General features: G+C 34.3%; 1 protein-coding gene across 1 annotated transcript in view; it reads right to left on the bottom strand.

Moving 5' to 3' along the window:
• LOC140158795 (neuronal acetylcholine receptor subunit alpha-10-like) overlaps nt 1-13,813 on the bottom strand; it is a 169,138-nt gene that overhangs the window by 117,852 nt on the left and 37,473 nt on the right. Inside the window, 1 exon segment of the mRNA XM_072182013.1 lies at nt 11,707-11,979. The gene's annotated coding sequence lies outside the window, so the exon portion shown is untranslated.

Here is a 13,813-nt window from a genome sequence, read left to right on the forward strand (position 1 = left end):
CACCCAGGGATAATACTTACCCCTATATAACCTAACTGAAGACAACTCTATCAGGTTTTATCGATTCTGCATTATATAATAGATACCAAGGCTTTTCCCATGAAACAGCAACGATTAGCCTAGTTACTGGTAGAAAGTGTGTTCAATGTGGTGGTAACATACCTAATTTGCGATCTTCAAGCTTAAAATGGCGGAGTGTACAAATCTCTCTTAACGCGGAGGGTTTTTGATCCAGAGTAACAGGATTTTTATTCACGTCATGATCTTATTGTACATGACTTAGATCAGGTAATTAAGTTTGTGGTAGTCACGTGACCATGTCATTGCAGTTTAATATTTCTAGTCTTTTTCAGTCTCGCAATCTTTGAAAGACTTCTGTCTTCTTTCCCTATGGTTTGCTTCTGATCGCTCCTTTTGTGCGACATTTTCCTATCACCAATATCTGGACACCCTATACTTAAGCTGAATAAACCCATCGGCTCCAATATTGAAGGGATATGCCCTAAATCAAAAACCTCCCCTCTCAGCGTTAGACGGTTTACTTTCACCATTTGAAGTTTAAAGATCGTAACTTAGGTGTGTTACACTCAGAGAAATATTTACAAAACATTATGTAAGTATAGAACCTCATAATAATTAAGTAAAATTTACCTCAGAAATATGTAATATTTACCGAATTATGTAAAATTTTAATTAATTTTGGTAAAATTAATTAAAATTTTACATAATTTTGGTAATTATTACATAGTTCTGAGGTAAATTTTACTTAATTATTATGAGGTTCTATACTTACATAATGTTTTGTAAATATTTCTCTGAGTGTACCATCATATTTAACACCCTTTCGCCATGTGACTAGGCTAATCTTACCTAATTCATGGGAAAACTATAACATCTATCATCGATATGACCCGATTAAGTGTTATACCTCATTTTAAAGCGAACATCATTATTTCAGGATTTTGCAATAAATGGCCATCGTGTGCAATTCACTCACCTCACATTGTCATGCTTATGTCGACATATTTCCTGAACTTGCAGAACCTTACATCGAAATTAACAACATGATTAGCCACCTTGGTAAACGCTTACTCTTAATTAAGTTAAACAAATTTGGGAGACATTTAAAAATGTTACTTAGATAAGAGGAAAACTTGCAGATGCAATTAGGGAAGTACTTGGAACAAAATCCTTCATATATCAGTGAAAGGTTGATGCACTTTAACACGGTTAATATGAAGATAGTAATGAGATAATAATATAATAATAATCCTGTTAGGCAGAACAAGTTCATTCAAACGTTATTAACCATATTGGCCAGGGATTTGCCACGTATATCCAGCTAATATCAGTATTTTAATGGGTAAATAGATAAATGAATAAATAAGTGAACCAATAAAAAAAAATAAATAAATAAATAAAAAATAAATAAATAAATAAATAAATAAATAAATAAATAAATAAATAAATAAATAAATAAATAAATAAATAAATAAATAAATACTGTAAACAAACACACACAATGAATTTATTGATACATTCCTTTTCTCACATTATCGGGCAAAATGGTGTGAAGTTCTACTTTTTGAAAACAACAAATCTCCTTTCATATTCCACATAGTGTCAGTTTTGTAAATCTTACGATTTTTACGCATCTTGAGCTCGTCGTAATATACTTTAATACATGCCCAGGCCTGTCTGATATGTGACATTTTACCTAAATATCAAATAATATCATTTGTGTAACATTCTTGGTTCAAGTTACTAAGTTTGAATGTCGGGTATCACAAATGTGGATTATCATGCCGAATAGTACTTAAAATAGCTCATACTGATGAAAATAATATAGGATGCGAGTCTGATTTGATATTTAATGAAAATTACAATCAAACGCAGAACAGCAATATCCGTTATCCCTGTTCACCGCAGGTCTGAAATTGTGACGAAAGTGTCAACCAAATCTGAAATGTCCTCATTATGACCATATTTGGTATGAATCTAAAAAATATATTCAGATGAGTGCGATCAATTATAGTATTGGTTCAGTGGTTCCTGAAATTATCTTGGTGAACATTTTATGAAAGACCTTAAGATTTGATTTTAGTAACTTGTTCAGGGAAAGACTTATCTACCCAATACATTAAATTGAGTGCATGAGTAAGCAGTGTATTTTAACATCTATATAGAAAGTGCTTAAATGTGTTCTATTGAAAGCTTGATTTAGCGGAAGGAACAAGCCGTGCAAAGGTCACCAAGTGCAGACAAGGCGTACTTATGGACCTTACATCCTCTGCCTACCTCCGAGTCAGCAGCGTTGCCATCAATGTTATCGTCAAGACATGGCGTCTGATTATAGGGCGCCCATTTTTACTCTGACTTTATACGTTCATGTGACGCATACCCGGGGACGCATACAACACAGTATTTTGAACATACACAGCTAATGAGGAATAAGGACAAGAATAAGAAGAACAAGAACGAGAAAAACAGTAAAATCAGAAGAAGAAGGATTAGGGGAATAAGAAGAAAGAAATAAGAGCAAGAAGTGAAAGTAAAGGAAAAAGAAAATGAGACAGAAGAGAAGAGGAGAAGAAGAGGAGGTATGTAAAGACGATGAAGAAGATGAAAAGGACGAAGATGAAGAAGTGTCAGACAAAATGTATATGACCTAAATTAAGGGCTCCAATTTTTACATTCCTTATACATTTCTATGACAAAAAAATATTTAAAGGAAGGTGATCCGGTGATGAAAAATTACCTTCATTTTAGCATCACATTTGATATACACAAGGCAATAAAAAGTTTCAACTTTCGCTTTTAAGTAAACCATGTAAACCGTCAAAAGTAATCCATTCTTGCGCTAATTCGCGGAGTTGGCAACTGTGCCAGTAATGAGAAGCAAACTACTAGCTACAGATTCTATCGTCCAGGCTGTCTAGTCGAATAAACTCGTGAATTATTCTTTCTTAATTTGGTCAGCGATTCAACGGTCTGTTAAATGTTAACATTATGCTCACCATGCATGGCATAGAATATTTCGCACGCAATGACAGTACTTCCAATCATCCCCCGTTATTCATATCGCTCAACGACACTACCGTAAACGTTCGCCTAATGGCGCTAAGGAGTTCATGGAAATGAGAGAGCGCCATCCCTGTAAAAGCCGACTATTATCACTGATCATTAAGGGTACGTGTAGTTAAAGAGTGAAACCTATCGACACATACAATTATGAACAAGATCGAACAAACTTGTTCATGATAATACGGTAATCATTCACCTGATACGTTGTGGCCCAGTGAGCAGAGCATTAGACTATAGTGCGAGGATAAAGAGAACTTGTGGAGAGGATTGATGGTTCGAATCTCATACAGTAATTTCTGACAGATTATGATGTCTGTCAATTTTTTTTTTCTGATTTGAGGAAATTTTATTCTCTATTTTCTTGATTTTATCTTTAACATTGTTTATATAATTTTATTATTTTATCTTGTATGTGTCTTTTTTCATGATTCTTTGTTTTTATCGTTTCATTTTAGAGTAACTCAATCCATTCAATCGAATGTTGTAATGAACCCATTTGATTGTATAGGCATTTGCTATGTGTGTGAGACGAACTGTCGCGTGCAACAAGTCTTTCAATTCGCGCGAGTGTCCTTGCCTATGCATCAGTGGTCATAAGAGGTATATCATTTTATTCGAAAGGGGGGGGTCCCAAATATACGGGGGTCCTTGCCTATGCATCAGTGGTCATAAGAGGTATATCATTTTATTCGAAAGGGGGTGGGGTCCCAAATATACGGGGGTCATAAAGTCTTGGAAAGAATAATAGGAGGGGGTCCATAAAATGTTTTATGACCAAAATGTAGGGAGTCACACGATGACCACAGAAAGTGTGTTATTTTATTCAAAGACTGATTTCAATACAATTTTGGGGTTTGGGATCATAAAATGTTTGTTGCCGAAATAGGGGGTGCGCAATTTTATTGACGCAGACTTTTTGTAAATTTGGGACCCCCTTCCGAAAAAAAAATTATAGCCCTCTAAGAGGATTCAAAAGATAACCTCTGCCCCAATAATCCCTAGCTATATTTGTTTGAAACTGTTCCACGGAGGATGTATCATAATAGGCCCAGTCTTCAAATGATATAAATAAAATTTGAATGAGTGAACGAACAAAATCATACAACGACCAACTGAATAGAGGCTGTGCATATGACGTATCATCCCGTAAATATGGAGGACTACTCAAATGCATTCAACAAAAGCATGATTGCATCTACCGCGACAGTTCGTCTCACACACATAACAAAATGCACTACGATCAAATAGGTTGATGACAACATTTGATTGAATGGACTGCACTGCGCCATAATTACGGGGAAGAAACCGGTTCAAATCCTTTGTTTGGAGCCAATCGATAAACGCAAGGCCTCTATAGCTATCATTGAATACTGGCTAGGATTCCACAACACAATGAGAACATGTTATAAGGCGCTTTGGAAGGCACACACTACCCCAATGGCTTTCCATATTATGTGCACTCAACAACTATTCAGTATCGAAGCACGGTATCGAAGTTACGTAATGTTACTATGTCAACGGGATCACGCGCTTTTAAAAGTAATGAACCACGATCGAAACAATCAGTACACAAAAAAGGCATACCAAAATAGCGTCATCGTAATGATCGCCATACAAACAGTGCTTGGTTCCGATACCATCACGGAGTTACGTAACTACTTCGTGGTCTGATAGTTATATGATCAATGGGCTGATCTACTTGGGTTCGATCCTTTTAAGAAAAGAAAAAATAGCTGATCATTTATAATGCATAAATGAATAAAGTAATGTAGTTACACAATTTGAAACATTGCGGCCGTTCTATTTTTCAAAGTTCATTTAACTGTTAAATGTAGTGGAATATATCACGCATTGATAGGTAGCAGGTGGAGCCAATTTTGTCAGCGGTTTTTGTTGCCGTTTCTAAAAAAATAAGAAAATTAAAATTAAATTAAAAAAATTCACAATATTCGTTCGTAAAATGGGGACAAAATCCAAAAACATTTCTTGACCCTTCTTCACATAAAAGTGGGGGCAGAAATCAAGATTCGAACAAGTACCATTCACCATTCAAGGCGCACCCTCTACCGACTGAGCTAACGGGTCAGACAATAGAAGGTGTAATTTTGAACTGAAGAATATTAAAAAATATGAAGAAATTACAATGTTATAAAAAGATTTACCAAAATGAGTTAGGTATAACGTATGAATCGATTTACAAATTAAGTCCAATGGCACTTTGAGAAAGAATACCTGAAGAAACCCCAAAACATTTGCTGCTCTAGCAACTAACCTAGTGACCTAATGTATTGGGTCATGTCACGATATTTTTTCTGAGGCATTATGTCCAGGTTGCTCAATTTAACATACACGTATCCTTAATGCTGTTGAGATTTTACAAGGATGGCGCTCTCACATTTCTAAGAATCCAAAAGCGCCATTAGGCGAACGTTTACGGTATTGTGCCCAAACTTCCGAAAATGCTTTTTAGAAATACCAGTTAAATTTGCATCATGTGCGATTCATCAAAATCGTTTCTATAAAGATGAATTGTAAATATTTCTGAGAAGGATTTCAACATGAATAAAGATTACGTTATAAGCAAGATATCGGTTTAACATAGAAAAGCCTATAGGGGCTGCGTATGAAGTAAATATGTTGTGGCACGCAACATTAGGCATCTCTCTACACGTGTCAAAGTGAAAACTATTTTTTTCCATGACTTGTGGAATAAACGTTTTATTCTGCTACTCAAATCAATCATTTTAATAGTTGCAATGGGTACGTATACATATTTAGTAAAGTAATAATCAAAACAAATGGAAAAACAACATTGCTAATAAAATTGTTATTTGGAACGTACTTGGACAAAGTCTTTATTCACTTGTGAAAAAGCAAACAGTGACCATATACTTATCCAAAGAAATATGATATGCTTATTAAGATATGATCACCATTAGTGTATGGGTGGGGTGCTGGTGGGGGTATAGGGATGTGTGACAATGGATGAAAATGAGCGGAGAGGAAGTGATTTTTTTTAAATATATCAATTAAAATAACTTAATTCAAAAGAAACACTTCCATTAAACGTAAATTCAAAATACACAGGAAAATAAGCAATTTATATACAGAGCACCGCTTTTTTTATATTATTTTGATCTTCGTATATTGTATTTCTCATTTTGATAAAATAAATCGTATAAGTCATTACGTCGTATACACAGCTCTTACCCGTAATTACTCCACCTTCTTCACCAATCAATGTTACTTTGTGCTCTAAGAACTGGAACAAAATTCGTGATTCAAAATTGATTCCGGAAGAGAGTATTAAAGAGGCTCTTTGGTAACGTCTACTGTAAGGGTTCTTCTTGCAAGCATTAACTTGTAGAATGATACTGCATGTTTGCATTATGCTTGAAAATTACTTAATAAACTTTAAAGAGAGCGCACTGAAAGTGTACGTGTATAAATACAACGGAAGTCGACTTTGCCAACATACAATTCACGGTCATTTTCCAGTGCTAGGGTATTCTACCAAAATTTTATACCTCTTGGACCTGTTCCGAATAATGGTGTATTAAAAGTCTTTACAATTAGATTTGAACTGTTTGAAATGAAATACCTACAAATTAAGAAAATGACATACATCATTTAAGAAATATTAGCTGTACCTCTTATAGATCTTCATTCGATCTGTTTTTATGGTAAGTACTGAATACTGTACCTACCTGATTTCAAGACATGTACAACTAGATTAAACTACCTGGTTTTAGATCAAATTTGAACGCTACAAGTAATGTTTTGTAAGTCTAGTCACATTTTACTGATCCAATGGGAACGTTACGGTTAAGAGGCACATAGGGAAATCAATACAACGTGTTTCAAATTTAGGGAACAATTCTATAATTTGTCTCATGAAAGCTAACCTTCGAAAATAATACCAAAGGTCAAATTTACAGAATTGCTCGATGTTTAAATGAAATCATCAAAGCAAATTTATTTTTTATGTTTGTGATTTTAAATAAAACATATCCGGTTGATTTATTGTACGTGTTAGCTTTATCAGTGTCTATGTAGAATAAAGTAAGAAATTAATAGTAAGTACTCAGGTTCAATTCCCTGGAGTATGGTCAGTTATTTTTTAACAGGCCCTCGTTCCATATAAATGCAATAAATTGCCAATGGCGATTCAAGACAATTTCAACATTGGGGACGTAAAGGGATGGCACGCACATTATACAAGAGGCAATCAGGGTATCTTAATGATACAGCCATTCAGCTTATTGGTTCAGAGTGGCGAGGTAAAGGCGATTTATGCGAAGCATGTGCCCCTACCTGTACCTTAACCTTTCTCTCTGGCCTCTCTTATAACATTAATATGACCTGAGAGCATATAGGTACTTTCTTTTGGTGTACAATTATGTTGAATGCATAAAAACGAAGAAGGAAAGACACACTCCCTCAATATGCTCAACACGGATGTGTAAAAATCAACACCAGGACCATATTTGACATTTTTATCATACAAAAATGACTATACAAGCAAACATTCTTAGTACTATAAAGAGAAGTAGCACATTATAATATAATCTTAACATACAGGGTGGATGTAATAGCTAGGCAGAAATCTATACAGAGTTCAAGCCATCTACTACGAAGCATGTTACAACAAGATGAAGATTTGCTGGTCAGCATAAGCCAAGTACGATTGACTAATGAGATTATCCGAAAAGTAAAAAGCTAACGATAAGGGCTTTAGCAGTTAAACATACAACAAGATTGAATTTCGATAAAAATTGTCTTTTTTGTGACGTTTGTTTGTGACGTCAATGGACGGTTAACTTCCAGGAGAGGTTAAACCTAACTAGGTGAAATTGGAAAACAAGTAAATACCAAAGATATTTGTTGCTGCTAAATTGCTGTATAACTGTATGGAAAAGTGTTTAGTTTTACCTTACAATAGGTAAATAATATTATAATGCATAAATTGCACAAATCTTCTCAATACCGTAACATCGCTAATACATACCACTACATATGACTTAGTTAACTGGTAATTCATAATTACATATTCAATTAAACTGTTCTTTGAATTATGTAAATTGCTATTTAGACTAGTCCCAGTGTCTATAATGTACATACTTACATGTTATGTCTTTTAGGTTCGTAAGAACGCATATTTGTTCTAATTCATATCAGTACGTTCTTCCATGTCGGAGAACCAGGAAATGGAAAAACACCATTGCTAATAAAATTGTTATATGGAACGTACTTGGACAAAGTCTTTGTACACTTGTGAAAAAGCAAACAGTGACCACATACTTATCCAAAGAAATTCGATATGCTTATAAAGATATGATCACCATTAGTGTGTGGGTGGGGTGCTGGTGGGGTATGAAGGGGTGTGTGAGAATAGGTGAAAATGATTTGCTCAATTACAAAACTGAAAAACTTTGTCCAAAATCTCAGCCCAAATTTTTTGGATTCCGAATTTCATTTGAGATGGTTGAAACTTAAAAGATACAGAGAACTATACAACAACGGAGAAGCATTACTTTACCCAATAGGTTGAAAGCAAAGTTATGCCCAAATGCTAAGTGGAGGTGACTATAAACCATCTACACAAGATCATCCTGATAAAATGCTAATGTTGTTGTATCTACAGAAGGTATCAAATTACAATGAGATCACTTAATCCGGCACACCTGTTGTTTGCCTGTCTTCACATGATGAGACGATCCCCAAGTCAGCATATTTTGACACTTGCAATATGCGGCGGTACTCCAGATAAGTAGCAATGGGCTTACCTCTGACATTGACTTACTAAAGTATTACAGGGTGTCAAGTAAGTTAGCTTTCATATAGGGTGTCGGGTGGTGATAAGAATCTGGCTGAAATATCAAAATATTTAAATCAAAGAAAATAATCCACTAGTAAATGTAACACATAACCTGGCATTTGTTCGCTTAACACTTATGGGCGAAGCGAGCATTTACTGCAGGGGTGCAGGGGTCCTAAATAAATCGCTTATGTATAATGTGGACTCAACCTTCCACAAATGGCCTTTGTCGGGTTATTTGAAAGGTTTAACATAAAATAGTGTTAATTTGTCCAAATAATTGTCACCTTTCTTGAGTGCATTTAAAAAATTGTCTTGCACCTTGGCTATGCCCCTGGTAATACTTATATATTAGTGTTGTATTTTACCTGAGATCGAGAGTGTCATTTTTATCATACCATCTCGGGTGGTTTACCATGAATTCTTAAATGACACAAGCTCACTAGAGGTTGTGACCACAGTTCAATTTATTTTTGAGACTCACTATAGCTACATAAAAGTCTAAGAGCCTGACACAGTCAATTGCAAAGGCGTAAAAACCTCCAAAAGGAAATTGGGAGAAAACCCGAGTATGTGGCGTTAATGAATCTGCACTCGGCAAGGCACACTTGTAAATTTAAATGTAATGAGTTTTCCATTCACGAGGAATGTAGAATTTGCCATGTTCTTTAATTTGATGAATCAAGTGTGATTTAATAGAATACGATTGCACTCAATTAATTCAATAGGCAAAATCTTATCTCTGCCCAATAAGACGTTTCTAATTTAAATTGTACTACTGCAGATTTATGTAGCTTTCCAGACTCGACATTGAATATAGAAGGCAGAATATATATTTTTCTACAAATCCATTGATTCAGTAATCGTTAGATGTACAACTTCTATTTTAGTGAGTACTGACATTGCGCTATGTAATTGATACATTCGTGTCATGCAATTTCCCTAAACAATGGCACAGCTGTAGATTGAAATCCTTCTTCAATCACTGATGAAATCCGACCAATCACTTAGGTCGTTCCTTGCTCCTTTGATAAAACAATATACTTCATTGGTTAGAAATCAACAATTGTCGCTATCAACAGGATTTTAATGATCAGCACATTGGGATAAGATTGAATACCTTTATGGCTAAGTTTAGGGTGAATGTACAGTTTTAGGGTATTTACACCCACTACTGTTAAATTAAGAATCAATAGAATCAATAACTTTCTTAAACATGAGACTGTATTAAGACTTATTTTTCATTTTTATATGATATTTAATTAACAATAAATACGTGTCACAACATCTAAAGTCAATTGTCCATTTTGATTTTAATATATAAACCGTTTATTTTACAGTTTTAATTTCAAGTTTGATTTTCAACTCAATTTATATACATTTTTTCACTTATCTTATCTGCCCCGGTAAAGTGACCTTACTCGGTCCAAATCATGGCTTATATCCCGTCCGATCAATACGGCATGTAATAACTATAAGGGTAAAAATCCCTCGGAAATCTGCGACTGGTTTACAGCCATCGGCAATCGAGAGCTATTGACATGAAACCACTAGAGATAGCTCGTGAAAACAGCTATAGACAACTTGGTCTATTGAAATAAGCTTCTCTGTTTTCTACATTAACAAAATGGAACATTTTCTTAGAAACATTATTTATTACAGAAGCGAGTATGGTTTGTTTGAATTGAATTATAAGGGCAGGTACACATTACATGGTGTATGAATTGTGTTTGGAGAAAAAACAATACAGGTCATTCTTCTTATTGTTGCAAGATTGTACCATCAGTGCAATGTTACCATTGGCTTTGTTATAATTTCTATATACTACAAGTACATGTTAGGATAGGTATATGTTTTTATTAAGTTGCCATTTTATTAAGCCACATTCAATTACGGTTTTTATTGACAGTGACATAATTGGATAACTTAATAAAAGCTGGAGGTTTGTGATATTATATTCAAGACATATAAATCAAATATATTTTGATGGAAATGTATATAAGTGAAATGTGATTTGGTTGAGTCTACTTATCAGCGTTGGATATGCCTACACACATACAGGGCCCAACCTGTGGTCTAGAATACATTTTTGCGTTTGAGTCTTTCATCGCAAATCCTTTAACCCCCTAATGTATTTAACACCTAGAACCGACACAACGGCTATGAATATTCATGAATTCAACAAAGGTTATGAATATTTACTAGTTACCATTTGATATGGAGAAAATAATGTCAAAACAGATCGTATGTTCCCAGAATTGTTAAACGAGTACAGCTTGAATTCAAGAAACCATGTTTCTAAATAACAAAAACAAATCAAAATAGAATTTTCTGTTTCTCACGTTGCTTTTATGCAGATTTCTGAAAGACGATACCATCTGGTCACGTGATCTTTTACAAAGGTAAATAATGTATCGAAATACCAACCACTGATCCAATACTAGGGTTGCTATTGCGTATTTGGCTTCAAATATGTACATTTCGATGGAGGATGGACTTCTGCAGTTTTTGACAGTTTCTTTGTTTGTCATATTGCTCAGTAGTTAACGTAAAGCTCAAATCTTCCGGAAACCGATTAAAATTAAATATAATTATGCAGTTTACTTACAACTTCACCAAATTTATTTATTTCATGCTTTGTCATAACTGCTATTTATCAGTGTTTTATATTACTAATAATCCATTCAAGGACTTCCAGAAATAGAAAAACTACGCTTCTATGCCGAATAACTTATTAATATTACTATTTAAAGCACAGTCGATTGCAAAACAAACACTCAAACAAAAATATTAAACAAACTTACGATTTCTTGGCGGACATTCACCTAATGTCATATGTGTATTCCCTCGAGGTATAGGTGGCGCACTATCGTTTGCTGCTGTAATTTATCTTGTCACGTGACCACGAGGATGGTTATTACTGGTTATAATAGAATATCAGGCATATTTATGGAAAGTATCCCTCTGACTTGGTTCAAGCATCCATTGAAGAAGAAAAACATAAACATGTAGTTGGTTTATCCGATTTAGATTGATATAACTTCCTGTGCTTCTTCATTCCATATTGCATGATAAAACTGAAATAGAAAAAAAGAAGGGAAACATGATGGGATATTTGAAAAGAGTTCAATATCTGAGTTCCCTCTTGGCAGAATCGGGTTATATTAAGGTGGCTCTGGTACACTCTCATATTACTAAATAAAACAGCACTATTTGGAAAATGCAAAGAGAAAATAGAAATGATCCAATATTATACCTGCTGGTACATGCAAGTTTAAATGTGAGGTTACTGTTTTTTAATAAAATTGGTTGTGTGCATTTGTTTGCACAAAAACAAATGGACTTGCGTAAAAGGTTAATTTCAAACTGCAATTTAAAAACGCTCACTAATGAAACCTAAAGGCTGAAAGATCCTATGGCCAAATCACAAACTAAGGTATATAGGATACATAGACTCACTTGGGGTACATTCAAAAATTGATTAGACTCCTGCACAGTATATCTATGTCAAAATTTGCCCAAAATGCTTGATTTTTATCCGCCAACTCACACAACAATTTCTTTAATAAAGAAAGTTGTCAAAGCTCCCACCCAGATAAGATCAGATACCTAACCATTTTAACATGTTTGATAAACCTTTTTAGTTCAAAAGGAGGACCAAAATGGTTCGCGACGTCACCTTAAGTGAAATAGCTCCGAATCGCCGTGAGATTGATCGTTACTGGGAGCACAACCAAGTGATTTCTATAACGGGTTAGGTTTGAGACATGTTGCTAAGACATAAATTATATCTACAGAAGACGTGGTTTTGAACAGTGAAGAGTGGGTAGAGTACTAGTAGTGAGTGTACCTATGCATGTCATGGGCACGTAAGTGATAAAAGACATCGATATAACGCATATCAATTAACCATGGTTTCCTCGTTCCTTCATGTGTTAGAATAAAAGAAAAATAATTGGATTCTGGTATTTCTTTGCCGTTTCCAAAATAAAAACAACTGAATTCTATGATTAGTTAGATGCGCATCCTCAAGGGTGATTTATGTAGATGTGTCCTGGATATTATTTATTCAAAAATTGATAGGGTAAAATTATTTTTGTGCATGTCACTTTTACTCATTAGTCTGTAAGGAAAAGAAAGCCTTGGTTGTTTGATGTGATCATTTATTAATTATATTATATAATGTTCAATTCTAGAGCTGGACAATACCAACAGCTATCACACTTAATATTATATATATATATATTAGATATTTTAACATAGATTTTCGGATCTGTATCAAATTATTCATCTTTTTCTGCTTTTTTTTGTAATTTTTATTATATAAACTGCACATTTGTACTGAAATTGAGGGCGCTAATTACATATATTTTAAATTTAAATTAGACAATTAATATGATGAGTTAATCTTTACATTTCATAATAAAAAGATATTTGAAAATTTCCTTTCCATTTGTTAGTCTTTTCTGATTTTCTAATATCATTATACAAGTATCTACCCTTTGTAAAGATGCTAACAAGATTTAAGATAAATAGCGCCATCATTGTTCAACTTTTCTTTAAAAGGGCACAGTTTGACATGCCAAACAACCATGCTAGCGTCGGGTTAGATGAAATGAACTGATAACGGGTAACAATAAAAATCAAGACCTAAATGGTCCAATACTATGCATGTTTGTACTACTCAGCCATATTTTGTAACACGATACAAGAGAGCTGTTGCTACCCCCCCGTCCTATTTTTTAATAAACGTCGTATATTGTTTTATTGGTACCAATGTGTAGCTATGGGTCCCGTCTCTCCAGTGATACCAAATAACCAACCCACCTATGGTAATTTGTGATCTACCGGGTAAGATGCTTGGATAAAACTTTTGACTAAAATGAGCGTAAAGGATGGATCTACGATTAG

The sequence above is a fragment of the Amphiura filiformis genome, chromosome 8 (genome assembly GCF_039555335.1).
Source record: "Amphiura filiformis chromosome 8, Afil_fr2py, whole genome shotgun sequence".
NCBI lineage: Eukaryota > Metazoa > Echinodermata > Ophiuroidea > Amphilepidida > Amphiuridae > Amphiura > Amphiura filiformis.